At 38.8% G+C, this 16563-nt stretch overlaps 1 protein-coding gene across 1 annotated transcript in view; it reads left to right on the top strand.

Moving 5' to 3' along the window:
• The first annotated feature begins 321 nt into the window (after window positions 1-321).
• slc16a1b (solute carrier family 16 member 1b) overlaps window positions 322-16563 on the top strand; it is a 34919-nt gene continuing 18677 nt past the window's right edge. The window contains exon 1 of the mRNA XM_082188629.1: window positions 322-485. The gene's annotated coding sequence lies outside the window, so the exon portion shown is untranslated. The remainder of the gene's footprint in view (window positions 486-16563) is intronic.

Raw genomic sequence — 16563 nt, 5'->3', positions numbered from 1 at the left:
AGTAAAAAGTAGCCTATCCACATTAAATAGAATTCATAATAATTCGTAATTCACATAATACGGCCAAAATACTTTTCAACACGTTTCAGTGCTGGACTCAACTTCAGTTGGACTTTACTTCCTGATTTTTAAAATCACGCATTTTTCGTTATCTTTAAAAAGGCAATGGGGTTGCAAATAACATTGCATTAACGTCAAAGGCTCCCTGTGAAGTTTTAACATCACGTTCAAAGTCATCATAACTCCTCGTGTCCTTGTAACTGGAGACTATATTGCACCAGCGCTCGTGGGGCCGTACAGTAGTTGTACGCATGCGCAGCAGCAGGGTTTCTATCATAGTCGAGCGGATGGGAAAAGTCACACCACACATATCCACGAATCCACGGAGCCATTCCGAGCTCTCCATGCTGCTCGGTGAACCGGGAGCTCACATCACAGAAGGATATCGCACACTTGCAACCGGAGCTGGTGAATGAAACGCGCAGGTATGTGTTTCCTGTGTGTATTACAGGCTGTGGACCACACGGTCCGGCTGGAGAGAGAGGGGTCCATTTAAAAGTTCATCTTGAGCTTTAGAAGAACACAGTGAATTAACATGAACTCTGGTGGTGCGAGCACACTCTCTTTGTGATTCATTCGCGATGTTGTAGTGCGCGCAAACCTGCAGATTGAGACAGTTGTGGCCATTTAAGACGGGCTGTTGAGTGAAAGGGGGTTTGTGACCCTCCAACACCGAAACAGACCCTTCTCTCACAGACCAGTGGGTCTCATTTATCACGTTGATCGCTTTTCTCGCAGTTTGAGTTTATCGCCACGCTCGCGTGTCACGCGCTCACGTGCGCAAGAAGGATGTGGGGTGAAAAAAATATAATGAATTAAAACAGCATCTGTTCAGTCGCGGATATATCCATTGTTTTATCATTTTGATAGTTATTTGAAGATTACTTTTGAGCTTTCACTCAGTCTTAGGCTGGATCAAATCCTGATGAGATGCCTACCTAGATAAGTTTTTGAGCATCCGAGGCATGTGCTGTGTTTTATATGATGCTTTCTAGGCAGGCATATCACCAGGTTTTGAGACATTGAGTAGCTTGTTTTGCAGAGTAATTTGGCCAGTTTGTATATTTCTTCTCAACTAATGTCACCAAGCAACAGCACCAAGCACCGACCAAAAGTGGGTAAGATAAACACTGATGGTCTGACTTTTAGAAACACACTGCTTGTTTTAAAGGGTTAGTTCACCCAAAAATGAAAATTCTGTCAGTAATTACTCACTCTCATGTTCTTCAAACCCCGTAAGACTTTCGTTAATCTTCGGAACACAAATTAAGATATATTTGATTAAATCTGAGAGCTGTCTTACTCCTCCATAGGCTTCTTGGTAATTGAAACTTGTCGGCCCAGAAAGTTAGTAAAGACATCGTTAAAATAGTCGACTATTTAAAAAAAGTGACTACAGTGGCTCAACCGTAAGTTTATCAAGCGACGAGAATACTTTTTGTGCGCAAAGAAAACGAAAATAATGACTTTGTATAATAAGGAATAATGAAAAATGTTTTGTTTTTTTGTGCACAAAAAGTATTCTCGTCGCTCGATAAACTTATGGTTGAGCCACTGTATTCACTTGGACTATTTTAAACATTGTCTTTACTAACTTTCTGTGCCGGCAAGTTTCAATTACCTAGAAGCCTATGGAGGAGTGAGACAGTTCTCAGATTTAATCAAAAATAGGCTATCTTAATTTGTGTTCTGAAGATGAATGAAAGTCTTACGGGGTTGGAAGAACATGAGGATGAGTAATTACTGACAGAATTTTCATTTTTGGGTGAACTAACCCTTTAAGCTAAATTAGAGCTCCGCTTCCATTCGTGAGAGGAAACCGACACTCTGAATAAACAAATAAGAAGTTCTCAGAAAGCTTCACTCTGCTCCACTCATATATTTGGGTCAAAATTCTAGCTCTATTTATATAGTCCATTTTCATAGTGGATTCTCATGAGGAGAATCTGATTTAGTTTATCAGCTTTTTATTGCAGGGGAAAGTTTCAACATCTCTGATATTTCATCATGAGCTTATTGGTATCATCAATGTTGCAAGCTAATCTCATGAGGTTAAATGTAGGTCGCCAAGTCACCTCAGATTGAATCAAACAGATCTCTACTCAATTTAGGAGAAGAACTAGCATGGAGAACACAATGGTTGGTAGAGATGTCAGTGAGGTCACACTGTTATAAGGGCACAAATGGTGCCACTCTGTGTGTGGTACTATCAGAAAACTGATATGACTTTGTCTCTGGAAATGGAAATCAGGCATAAGATGCACACACAATCATTACTTGACAAAAGAGCGACCGGAAACTATTTCAGTAATGAATTCCAGAAGGCTTCTGATGCAATTTCATTTCCAACTTTGACCCACGTTGAGAGTGTAAAGATAATCTCCCATAAATAAAACTGCGTATGTAATGTTTGTTTTAAGTCCATTTGACTGGGCTGTTATGTGGTGTTTGAGATCTAGTTGGCTGACGTAAAGTTCAGCGGTCACGTCAGATTTGTAATTGATCAAAGGTTCACACAAGGGCAAATGTTGAGGTTGTGGGAGAAAAACGGGTTTAGCAATTCAAAAGAGTCACAAGACACAATTGAATTGATTTGTGTAAGATGCCAAACTGTCATCATCAAGCACACCGTGATGGATATTATATTTCGTTACAGGTATTGTTTAGTGCTAAGTTTATTATATTTCTTTTCATGTATAGTTTGTTGCTAAGACAAGCCACAAACTTATAGTGTCAGTCTGTGGTCGTTTGGCAGCTACGCGTATAGGCTCACAGTGGTTATGTGCCCTGTATTAGGTGGCAATTGAATATGACAGAAAGGACGTTCTATTGTTGGCTAGTTATGAATGCCACAAACTCACTGTTGCATCATGTCAGAAATTTTGACTGCGTCCACTCTAAATCAATGGTTGTGACATTCATGGCTCGGCACGACTCGGCTCACTTTACTTTGGCTCGGTTTGCTTTTCCACTGCAGTTTAGTACCGCTTCAAAGTGGGTGGGATTATAGACTGATCGTTATAGTTGCGCCGCCACCTCGTCTACTGACCACGATACACGAGCCATTTCTTTTTTTCAAGTTGCGTGAACCAGTCGTTTAAAGCATGTCGTTTAAAAAAGATGTGCAAACAAATGATTTGAAATGTTGCTGACTTTTTAAATCTAGCGGGTTTGGTGTCTCGTGTCACAAATTCAATTATGCTGGTAGTGACGATTCTCTCTGACCAATCAGTGATCTGCAGGGTTTACACGTCACACTTTAGTATTGGTACGACGACGGCTCGCTTGGAACCTCAACTGAGGTAGGTACTAAAAAACTAGGTACTGTACACAGTGGAACCCCACCCCCCCCCAAAAAAAGTGAGCCGTACCATGCAGTGGAAAAGCGCCATCAGTCTTAGCAGCGGGAACGTATTGGGTAACTTAAAGGCTGTGGTTTGATGAAATGAAGGGGGGAAAAGATGAGTATCTATTGAGTGTGTCAAGTTTGAGAATCAAAAGGGAATTTGAATGAGAATGGAGCAAAAGGGGGAGGTGTGTATGGCTTGGGGCTGGTCCATCTGGCTGTTCCACTGTTCTCTTGGTGGTAAATGTTAATTCTATTGAGATGCGCACTCTTAAACACTTCAAAACCCTTCAAGCAGTGGTTCTGAACTTTTTTTTACTCCAAGGCCTGCTTTGTCCACAACAATATTCAAAGGCGCCATAACTTTTAGAATATATGTATTCACAATTTCTACTCATTAAACATTTTAGAGCTTGGCATATCTTGTAAAATGTGTTCATTATAAAAATGCCCAAGATTTTATTAATGTACATGAATTGTACAGGTCTAGAAATCACACTTTTAAACTGAGGCCGCCTCATAAATCCTGGTTTTCAAAGATTTTTTATTTATTTATTTTTACGGGGGTGAATAAAAATAAATATCTTGTAGGGATGCACGATATATCGGTATTAACCGATATATGCTCTTTTTGATGTTATCGACCCAATAAGAAAATTTGGCTGATATATTAAAGCCAATAAATGATTTCCTTCTGCTGAGAGACTTCAGATGCACACTGTTCGCCTTGATGGTTTTTGAATTGATTGATTGGATTCACTTAAAAAAAAGGAAAATACAGTTAAGTGCGACGTGCAGCGCAAGTCTGTTATATAGGCTACATAACATTATAATGAGAAGAGAACATTATTTTAATGGTGAGACTTGTTTTTGTGTGAACAGTGAAGAGGAACTTCAAAAATGACTTAAACCTATGAATGAATGATTCTTTTATAAATTGGACTGACTCATTTAATCCGTTTGCAGCTTTCAACAGCATTTATCAGTGTAGAATGAATTTTGTTCTATTCCTCACACAAAGTTATTGAATGGCTCAAGAACTTAGGCTATGTAGCAAATATAGCATGTGTCGAATGGACTACTATTATGGTACTTTTTTTAGCTTTTTTGCCTTTAAGCTTGAAAGTTTCAGTCCCCATTTATTGTCCTTAATTGTCAATGTAATTTTCATATTTGGGATGAATTATTGCTTTAACTCTGAGTGGAAGAGAACTCTATCTCTCTTCACATGTAAAGGTTTGTACTTTAGTCAAATGTTTCCTCGTCAGAGCCCTGTGGAGACAAACTGTGTATAGCCTATCAGTCAGAGACCAATGAATGTTGGGGGAGTGTTTAAACCCACCTCTCAGGACTCAAGACTTTGAAGGGGCAAGTGATTTTAATGTCTTTGTGTAAGTGCCTGTGAAATTGTTTTAATGGCTATTCCTTATACCGTGTGTATGCTACTTGTTTCACCCATTAATAATTAATCAGAGTCATATGAATGGCTCTTTCTATGAATTAATGATTGTGGGCCCACTTTTAGATTTCCATCAGGCATTATACTGAGCAGTCTGTTTTCAGAAGCAAATAACCTGCTGTGTGTGTGTGTGTGTGTGTGTGTGTGTGTGTGTGTGTGTGTGTGTGTGTGTGTGTGTGTGTGTGTGTGTGTGTGTGTGTGTGTGTGTGTGTGTGTGTGTGTGTGTGTGTGTGTGTGTGTGTGTGTGTGTGTGTGTGTGTGTACTTTGGCAGAGTGAATGGATGAATAAAGAATGTCACTCAGTACCATCCTTTTTGCTCTACTGAGAGTGAGAGAAAAGGGATTGTGAAAAATAACATCAGTCTGATAGACTTTACAAGGCCTTTGGTTTCAATGAACTGTAAAAGTTCACAAAATGTAAAATGCATGTAAGCAAAACTTTGCTAAATGAACAGTCTGGTTTCTGACTAGAGGCCACACATTATGATGCAGATTTCATGAGTGGTTCACTTATGACACATAGGTGTTGGGCGTTCTCTATCAAATTTCATAAGAAGAGGAAATGGTTTGAGGAGTTCTTCAGGGTTGTTGCAAAAATATAAAAATATTTTCTCATGTTGTCGTGTCATTGCATATCATTCCATATGGCTTCCTTTTCTAATGTGGATGAATGTGGAGTTAAGCTTTCAGAATTCAAAGTACCATAAAAGTATGGACCATACATCATAATTCTTCTGAAGCCATACAATAAATGATCCGTTCATGAATCCTTTCTCTCATGAGCCCACCAAGGAGAGAAGATTTTCATTGAATATAGACAATATCAGTCTGTTCAGAAGACTTAGAATATAGCGATACTTTCATAATGTTTTTTTATTTCTTTTTTTAAATTGAACCCTACACTCCTTTGTAATTTATTTTGTGGTGTTCCAAGTCATACAGGTTTGAAATGACATGAGAGTGAACATAGTTTAGTCACACTGGTTAAGTTCAAAACAATGGAGTATGTCCTTCTCTATTTGCAAAGAACTTTTGACGTAAAGTCTTTAACCTAAAAGATTGTACTCCAAGGCATAGGCTACATATTCATTTTATCACACTTTCCCCCCTGATTTTTTTTTAACCATTAATGATTAAACATTAACACTTATACATTTTTCAGACCAAGAAGTTTCAGGAAACGATCACTTCCTTCTTTTTAGATGCAGCCAGATGTCATGCGTTTGTCTTTGGTGAAATAAGATAATTCTCTTCAAGTAACCATTGGCTAGTAAAACATTTTTGGTTACTTACCAGACTACTGTGTGTGTGTGTGTGTGTGTGTGTGTGTGTGTGTGTGTGTGTGTGTGTGTGTGTGTGTGTGTGTGTGTGTGTGTGTGTGTGTGTGTGTGTGTGTGTGTGTGTGTGTGTGTGTGTGTGTGTGTGTGTGTGTGTGTGTGTGTGTGTGTGTGTGTGTGTGTGTGTGTGTGTGTGTGTGTGTTAGAACTTAAGTAATTAGGAAAATACAACTAAATAAACAAACTACACCACAGTCCCACAAATTCAACATCACCATCATTAAGCTTCCAACAACTCTTTCAGTTTTTACATCTTAAAAATAAATGCGCTTTTGCGTTGTCTCAATTCTGGGCAGTCAAATCATGAGTCATACATTGAGCCACAGACATTGCAACATCTCATATTCATCCATCACACTCAATATAAAAGGTAAAATAGAGCACATTGCATCGTGGGATACATTATTCTCCCACATTTATACAGATACGTTATCTCAGTAAAGAAAATGTGCATACTTAAAGGTTGTATCAGTGATTTCAGGCCCCAAAAAAAAGATGCACGCGAAGTCGGAGCTGAAGAAGAAGTTGGCTCAAAACCTCACAACACCCTCCCCCTGTCGGTGATTGTTTGGAACACTATTTGTTTTGGTTTTGAGTGGTTGGTGAAACCAATTGTTTTTGTGTGCAGATCTCAGAGCCTAGGCTGCCTACAGAGACGCGTTTTTTTGACGGCATGCTTATGGGGCGGGCAGCTAGCGGATCGTTAGGAAAGATTAGATGAATGTGCTAATTATTTTTTTGGGGCCTGAAATCACTGATACAACCTTTAATGCAGCTATAGTAAGAATAGTATATTCTTCTGAACATAGCTGAGGGCTCTCATTATAATGGCAGCTGTAAACTGGTTGACCAGACCAGAGCTCTAGTCTAGACAGCTGTAATTGGCCATATCTAAAGTCTCATAGTCTCTAAGTGGGTGACTACGTTTCTTTTGTTTATCTACCATGCTTTCTCTTTTTACACTGTCATTGGCCTTTCTGCTAGGGGTGTAACGATATTCGAACCGAACCGAAAAACCGCGATACACCACCCACGATACGAATCGCGATACTCTCATGGCGTACCGAACACGCCCGCCCCGCCCCCTGCTGTCCCGGCTCATTGGACCTCATGTCTTATGTGTACACAACGAATACAGCGTTGCCTAACCACCATTAACCACATTTAATCGCAATAAGCTCAGTGTTTTGTTACATTCGATAATAAGCAAGGTGTAATCTTTCAAATTCTGTCTATTTGATGACGAAATTCAAACATTAAATGTCGTTTTGGCGCTCTTTGATGTGGCGTGACAGATCACCGTAGGCTACTAGGCTCCTCATTTCAAGCGGCAGCGCGGAGCGCGAGTAAACGCGATTCTCTTCCTCAGTTACAGAATAAACATGAATGGACACCTGAAGGTATGTTGAAAGATACAGTATACTGAAAGGCATCATAACTCGTGTAATCGCTCAGTCAGTGTTTCAACAGCGGAAATATGTCAATAAAACGCTTCTTTTTTCAAATAGCTTTATTTACCTCAGGCAAGTCATTCAGTGTCCACAGCTTGTTGGTTTGCTAAGGAAATGAACTCTTTCACTAAATAAATGCACTATATTAGCCTATATATTATATTTTACTTAACCTGTTAATGACATCTTGATTATTTTATGTATGTTTAAAATATCTGTCATGAAAATGACAGCAACTGTGTAAATTATTATATTTCAATAATAAATTAGAGTAAAAACATATGTTAATGTAAAAACTGCCTTATGTGCAGTTTACATGTTTTCATACAATTTGTTACTTGAGTGTTGATTATTATTATATCTAAAAATAAATAGCAACTGAATTTAGGCTAAAAGTCTTGGCTCTGTTGTTAAGCTTTAATGTTATAGTAATGTGCAAGTAAGGGCTCCTATATAGTTTACAGCATTAGCAGATAATTAGTTTTATCCTTGCGAAACGTTTACTTGTAATTGAATTAATTTAAAGACAAGGACACAATTTGTTAATTAAATTATCTGTTTAAAAACAAAAACAATTTTAGCTTTCTAAACCCCCCACTCCACCTAAATGAACCGAACCGAACCGAACCGAGACGTCAAAACCGTGGGACGTACCGAACCGTCAGTTTTGTGTATCGTTACACCCCTACTTTCTGCATTAATGTTCTTTCTTTTAAACATTCCAACGGAAGATGCATTTAATGTTTACAGATGTTTTGATGGAGGTTGAATTGAAGGTTTATTTATATTCAGTAAGGCAATCTATTTAAAATTCTTGAGATTTTGTTATTCTTTTGAGCATCTCAGAAATGCATACTCGTGTCTAGCATATATAAAGTTGATGTTTTATGATGGGTTTATTTGTAGTGATCTGTTTTGTTCAGTGCCAGAGAGGACTGATGTTCATAGGAAGATCCAGATCTACAAACTTATGTTAAGAACCATATGGCGTTTGGAAGGTAGACTAAATGTCACCTGTGTAACAAATGGAGATTATGTATCAGGGACAACGTAGGAAGGAGGGCTGCACGATAGTGAAGAAAAATGCGATATGTGATTACTTGTTAAAGGGATACTTCAGGATTTAGCATTAAGCTTTGTATTAGTAGAAAACCTGTAGTTTTTTCGAATTACCGTGCTTTCCACCCTCATATCCCCCTGAGATGAGAGATTTATGTATTTTTTGTCTGGAAAAAATCCTCCGATGACGCAAAAATCGTCATTTTGCGTCATCGGAGGATTTTTTGGCCAGGCTAAAGACTACAGCCAGTAGTAGGGTCTGTCCCGCATGTTTTCAACTCGCCCATATAGGGTGGGATGTCACTCACAGAATGTACACACAGTGTCGGCCGTCTTTCTTTGGAAGCTAAGCTAGCAGGCTCTTGGAGAAAGCGGAGTAGTAGGAGAAAGCTGAGTAGTAGGGGTTACCATCCCCCTTTTACCGGACATGTCCGGCCGTCAAGATCGTCCAAAATGTCCGGGATTCGGCTTTTGCTTACTGCAGTCGCCATTCATTGTTTACATGCACACCTTTTGTTTCAATCTAACTGAATTCATTCCGATTGGTGAATCTGAATGTAGTGTTTACATGAACGCTAAACAAGTGATCGGTTGATGTGCGTTTTAACATTGCTAAGAAAATTCCCGCTCCTCCGTGAGAGATAAGAGACCGTTGCGTCTCAGTAATCACGCCACCGGCCTCGCGCCGTTCTCCCGCGCCCCTCAGCCTCGTCCTGCTCGCCACAGTAAACATAATGAATGGCGTCTGTAGAACGCAAAAGCCGAATCCCGGACATTTTGGGCGATCTCGAAATCCCGGGCAAACTCGTCACGGAGACTCACTAGTAGCCTAGCCTTGTTGTTTTCAACTGCGCTCTCTTACCAGTAGGTGTGGCTTGGGAGTGGCCTCCTAGGGCAGCGAAGCAAGTGCATTCTGGGAGTTGTTGTCTTTCATCCACATAAGCCAAGGATACATTTTCTGGCTTTTCTCAGTCTAGAAAGCTCCAAATTAAAAAATAAGTTCACATTTCTTCTACGTAAATGACCTATTTTAAATACACAATCATCTTTCCAGAGGTGAAGTATCCCTTTAAATAATGTGATATTCGATATGCGATACAATATTGCTTTAAATGTGTATAATATATTTAAATTATATTTTAAATATATTTAAAAACTGAAAATGAAATAACCAATATATGTTTCACATTCTTTCTGAGAAAGGAAAGCATCACAGCTTCTGAAAGTGAACAGCAGTGTTTTAGCTTTACATAAATAGTAATGTCACAAATCTGACAAATGTCATTTTAACATCAATTTAAACAAACAAAACAAAAACTATTTAAATGCTATTTAAATTGTCAGACAGTGTGAGTACTGCAGTGAGTTGTTTTCTGCAGCTTATTGAGCTTAACTCTTTTTAACGTCAAGCAAATCACACACAAGTAACAGTCATGTGCCCAGTCTATTCTTTGCTATAGGAGTCGACCTGAAACTTTGACTTTTCGCAACTTTTTGTAGTAGCCTATTAAAATGATTCAGATATCGCAAGCCGTTGCGATTAGGCTATGCAAAGCTCGATATGCATATTACGATATGTACATTTGCAATATTTCAATAATTTCGATATATCGTGCAGCCCTAGTATAGGAAGTGATATTTTTTTCAGACTTATTTAACCATTAAGCCATGCAAAACGAGGGATATATGCATTCTTATCATTTTGTGTACTTGAGTACTTGACAGATTAATCACCAGAGTACTTATTTTTAACTACCTGTCAAGTTAATATGAGACTTTCTGCGATAGTTGGTGTTACACAGTATTCGGCCATACACCGTTTACATTACTTGCCCAACGCAGTCGTTGCCATCGTGGCCTAATGGTTAGAGTCAGACTGGTAACCCAAAGGTTGCGGGTTTGATTCTCAATACTGACAGGAAATGACTGAGGTGGCCTTGAGCAAGGCACCTAACCCCTAATCGCTCCCTGGGCGCCACAGCAAAATGGTATGGGTTACCATACTTGGCCTTCAACACATGGCACTGGCCCCACTGTCGTTTTGCTTTTTGTAGAAATAAAAACCATTTTGTTTAATTGGACAAAGGATGCTACAATTATAAACTGAAAGCATCTGCTCTGCTCCATACAGCAGGAGTCAGATTTCACTTATTACGTGATGAGAGTAAGGAAAGATGAGAAGAATGATGGCGACGGCGGAGGATTTGGTGCGCAACAGATCCCTGAGTGTCATTGACAATAATCTCATCTTGTAAAATTTGCGTTCAGTGCCGCTGCTCCCTACACACAGAGTAGTAGACACTCTATTGTGAATTCACAAACTATTTTTATTCCTGTACCACCGGTATTCTTCCCTAGCCACCATGCATTGCGATGAATACCTGTTGTGTCCTGAATTATAAGAACATTTAAATCAGGCTGCTCTGAAAAACGTACCTGTTTGATTGGCCTGTTGAGAAACAGATTTGATTTAAATTGAAAAGCATGAACTGACATTTCAGTCTCCAAAGAATTTCACTTAAAATGTCATAATTACATTTAAAGGGGTATTTCACCGCTGGAAAGATGAATGTGTATTTAAATTGGGTCATTTTATGTAGTAGAAATGTGAAATTATTTTAGAAGTTGGTGCCTTCTAGATTGAGAAAAGCCAGAAAATTTATTTTTGGCTCATGTGGATGAAAGACAACATCTCCCAAAATGCACTTGCTTCGCTGCCCTACGAGGCCACTCCCAAGCCACGCCTACTGGTTACAGAGGGCAGTATCAGAAGAAATTATACAACTAGGCCACTAGTTGACTCAAAACTGAAAAGACGCAGTTTTATCATGAGATGCCACCCCCTATGGGTGGGTTAAAAACATGTGGAACTAGCTCCTACTACTGGCTGTAGTCTCTAGCCTCTGGCCAAAAAAGCCTCCGATGACGCAAAATGACGATTTTTGCCTCATCTGAGTTTTTTTTCCAGACACACAATACAGAAATCTCTCATCTCAGGGGAACATGAGGGAGGGAAGCACGGTCATTCGAAAATATTACCGGGTTTCTACCAATGCAAAGCTTAAAGGGATAGTTCACTTTGAAATACATTTTTGGTATGTTTTAGCTTACCTCAAGGGCATCCAAGATTTAGGTGTCTTTTTTTCCGCAGTAGTTTCAATTTTGATATTTTTAGGTCAAACCGTTCTTGTCTGTCAGTCATATAATGCAGGTCTATGGTCATTATCTCAAAACACATGCACAGAGTCCAAATTAAAACAATTCGCCGTCGTCCAAATTAAACAATTCCCCATCGTAAGTACACATTGATGGCCTAAGACACGAAACGAGCGGTTTGTGTGAGAAAACGAACAGTATATATCGTTTTTACCACTTATACGCAGCCATGTCGAAGTGATCTGATCTGACGTGTACGCAGACTGGTGCATAGATATATACACTAGATGTCGCCTTAAAGACATTCGTTCAATGAACTGCCGTAGACAAGGCGACATCTAGTGTGTATATATCTATGCACCAGTCTGCGCACACGTCAGATCAGATCACTTCGACATGGCTGCGTATAAGTGGTAAAAACTATATAAATACTGTTCGTTTTCTCACACAAACCGCTCGTTTCGTGTCTTAGGCCATCAATGTGTACTTACGATGGGGAATTGTTTAATTTGGACGACGGGGAATTGTTTTAATTTGGACTCTGTGCTTGTGTTTTGAGATAATGACCATAGACCTGCATTATGACTGACAGACAAGAACGGTTTGACCTAAAAATATCAAAATTGAAACTACTGCGGAAAAAAAGACACCTACATCTTGGATGCCCTTGAGGTAAGCTAAAACATACCAAAATTAATTTCAAAGTGAACTATCCCTTTAATGCTAATCGGTGTAGTATCCCTTTAAGTTTCAGAGAGCAAAGTGAAAATCCATTGAAAATGTGAACAGAATATGGAATAACACTATCATGGTGTGTATGCAAAATGATCCATGTTTAATGGGATTTAATTAATGCTGGCTGATGATGGATCATCTATTGACCAACTAGTCAACCATTCTGACTTAACTTTAGATTAAATGTAACACCTGACCTACACTGAGAGGGTAAGAATGGACATCTGCTTCCTTTTAGTGCTGATCTCTTGTCTGTTGTAAAAAGCACAAGACCATCATCTCTCAACCTATGACTAGTCAATATCCTGCAGCTCCCAGTAGAGAAATATTAGGCCATAACCTCTTCGGTTGAGAGTCTGACTGATATACACAGATCCACTTTGGAGAGCAGTTCAGGACATCCACAGACTCTCAGGAGACCGCTGAACCAGCAGCCTGTCCAACACTGCAGTCTCAGGAGGAAAGAGACTTAATTGGGCCATACTGAAGCATTCTGGAAGATTTACAGGCTATTTAATTTTAGACATGGTCATGGTTCAAGCAGTTTTTAAACCAACATGATTTCCACATAGATGTGGATGCATACATTGTGTAGATGTTTTAATAACGTTGTACTGATTTTAAATTCATTTCTGACCCCTGAATATTACAACATGGTTTTGCAGTAACCAGAAGTATTAATCTTTGCTTATTTGTTTTTGCTGGGTTGTCACACTTTATTAATGATTTATAAATAACGTTATGGCAGTTAAGCTACGCTGCCCTTACAAGGGCATATATGCGAAGTCAGCGGAAAACAAAAATGCTTATTTTTGCTAGATATCTTGCTAGATATCTTGAGGTCGCAACACACACACCTTAATTTTTCCTGTACCAGTTATAAGTAAGATTAAATGCATACGTTTCCAGAGGATTAAAAGAACAGCGGGTGAATGCATAAGTCTTATGTATGAGTTGATCTGGCTCCAGCTGATCTGGTATTCTGCTGGGGTTTTGGCCCCTCACAGGTCTCAATGGAGTGTGTTAGGAAACAGATCAGCACTTTAAAGTGCTCAAGCCTACAGATTTTTCCAGACTCAGGGGTTTTGTCGACATGTGATTGTCTTCATTAGCTCATTGTGCGCGAGTGAAAAAGCAAACGGGCATCCAAGTGAAATTTGTAAGCATTTATTGCAGCTCTGTTTCACTTCCTATGTGCTGTCTGGTATTTCTCATAGGAAATGTTGTTTTGTGTGTATGTAGTACAGTGAAAAAAATCAAAATAAGCAAGTTGTGAAGGTGATTGACAGATTTGCAGCCCAATTAGGATTAAGAGAAAGGGTTAATGCATCACTTCATTGGCAAACCAAACAGAGGTTGGTCTGTAGTCATAAAACATCACAAGGAAGTTGGAGAATGTGGGATCACAATGCTCAAGTCTCCATTCTCAGTTTGTTTCCAGAACAATTCAGCTACTGTGTCTTTGAGCTTGTCTGACCACAGATGTTTGTACATTTGACGGCATCAATTCAAGATGAAATCACATACTGGATTGAAACAGTCACATGCAAGTTGACATGAAATCAAAATCAAAAACCGTTCCCACAGTTTGGCAAACTGTACTCACTGATTTGTGGCCCGTCCCTCATTGTGGCCCGTCCCCCGTCCCGTCTTTCCATTCTTCTTTGTATGTCCTATTTTCGCTGTCAACTTTCCTCTTTAGACTCTTTGATAGTGCCATTATCTCTCACCAGCTTAAATTTTAAACATCACTCTGCACATGACGTAATAGCATACCTCCAGCACGCAAAAAAAAAAATGCAGTTTAGTACGTGAGGATGCCAAGGAATAATTCTGAGTGAAAAAGTAAGCTACGTCAAATAATTATTACAATAAGTTAGGCTCCATTGTGTTACAAGCAAATTAAAATGATACACATTTATTATTCACAATATGGAAAGAGGAAATAAAACATAGTTCGTTAAGAGCATAACTCAAACATGACATTAATGGGCTTATTCAAGTCATTTTTATCCATTCTGCATCTCCCACATATGTGTTTTAGCAAGGCGGTCTGTGTTGCAAGTTGGTGAATGAAGATACTTGGCAGGTTCCGTGTCACTACTGCTTTATTCATTTATCCAGTGTAAAGCCCGGACACCGCCACACAAATGTGGCTTTTTGTTAATGACTGTCCTACTACAGGATTTAACACAGAGCTCACTACCAGTTACAAAAGACACTTTTAACAGTCTGTCACAGGCAAATCTAGTTGCATTTTTCATCAATTAATTTCTTAAATTATCCTTTTTGAATATGTTTTGGCCCAATGCCAAACTTACTTTGCCGACCCCTGTTCTATAGGGCTATAATTTGTAGTGGAAGGGTGGAATAGATTTAAAGGATTATGCGTCATAATCTTGTCCATCTGTTTATTTGTGATATTCTAATACTCTCAATTTTATCGACGGGTTGGTGCACTTTCAATAAAAAATACATTTTACCCCAGGACTTTTTCTAATGCAAACATTAGTACAAAATACATCAAGCATTTTCATGACAACCTTCAGTCAGCCAAGGAGCATAAGCCTCCATTATTTCATTCTTTAAGACCATAAAATTTATTATTATTAGGCCTATTATTATTTTTAGGGCTGCACAATACATTGAAATATAGCAAATATACTTAATGCGATAAGCATATCACAAATGCTTGCGGTATCTGAATGATTTTAATAGGCTATTCATAAAGTTGTGAAAAATCTAAGTTTTAGGTTGATGCATAAAGCAGAATAGAAGTTTATGTGTGGCGCCAATGAAAGCTGCTCTTTAGAAATGTTGAGTTCAGCAGGAGTTTCTTTCTCAAAACAAGTGTTCTGCATTTCAGTATTGGCAGTGATGGGATATGTGTAATACTTAAAGATCGAACAGCTGCTTAGATGTCTCAGCGTCTCATTCATTGTTATCTGCACAACTCTCCAGTATTTTGGCTGTTTATAACAATTTGGATGTCGGTCAGGCGGTGTTTTTTCTGTAAGCAGCTCTTGGGCAGGATACTCTGCTGTGTGAATCAGACTTTGTTGTTTGTCAAAAGTTTGGCTATTCGAGACTAGAGGTCTTCGCTGTGTCTAGTGGCAGAATGACAAGAGCCGTTCCCCACTAGAACAATATGTGCGCCCACTTTTAAAATAGACAAGTCTCTTAATTTTGTTATCTTTTATATTTGTATTGGCTTAATGTGCGGTAACTGTTAGTCTCAGTTCAACCCTCTTGAATGTTTGGTTTGGTTAATGTCAGCTGCTATCTTGAAAAACAACCCTCACTCTAATATTTATGCCAAAAATCCCTGCTCACTGCACTCGATTTCACCAATTACCTAAAACTGCTGAATCTCTCATCATCCTTTGAATGGCTTGAGTGTACTAACATACTCTCATGCTTTTAGCTTCTTCAGACATGCAACAGCAGGCCTTGACAATTCCCATGATTCTGCAAATACCATATGACATTATTAATAAACCGGTTTTAACACAAAATGAAACTACGTTGTCATGATTTCTCATGACATATAACATAACCTAGACTAATGTGGTTAAAAGGATTTATTCACCCTCACGTCGTTCCAATCCAAACCTGTATGACTTTATTTTCTTTCTTTTTTTCTTTTTCTGTGGAACATAAAAGAAGATATTTTGAAGAACGCTGGAAACCAAACAGACTGGTTTCCCATTGACTTCCACAAAAAATACAATGGAAGTCAATGGAGGCATTTTGGGGGCCTGTGCTAAAACTTAAAAATACCATATGTTCGCAGATATTTAGGAAACATGCTAGGTTCACATACTTTAAGAAAAACAATGTTACAACCAGTATTTTTTTATTTTATTTTTTTATGTGTGTTCCGTGGTGGAATGTCTGTTTTTGTTTTGGTATGTGTGATCCTGCCTACTGCCAATATACCCAATAGCATTTCGACATCTC

The sequence above is a fragment of the Leuciscus leuciscus genome (genome assembly GCF_965113295.1).
Source record: "Leuciscus leuciscus genome assembly, chromosome: 13".
Taxonomy (NCBI): domain Eukaryota; kingdom Metazoa; phylum Chordata; class Actinopteri; order Cypriniformes; family Leuciscidae; genus Leuciscus; species Leuciscus leuciscus.
Note: the sequence above shows the minus strand (reverse complement) of the source record. Positions and strands in the feature narration are given on the sequence as shown.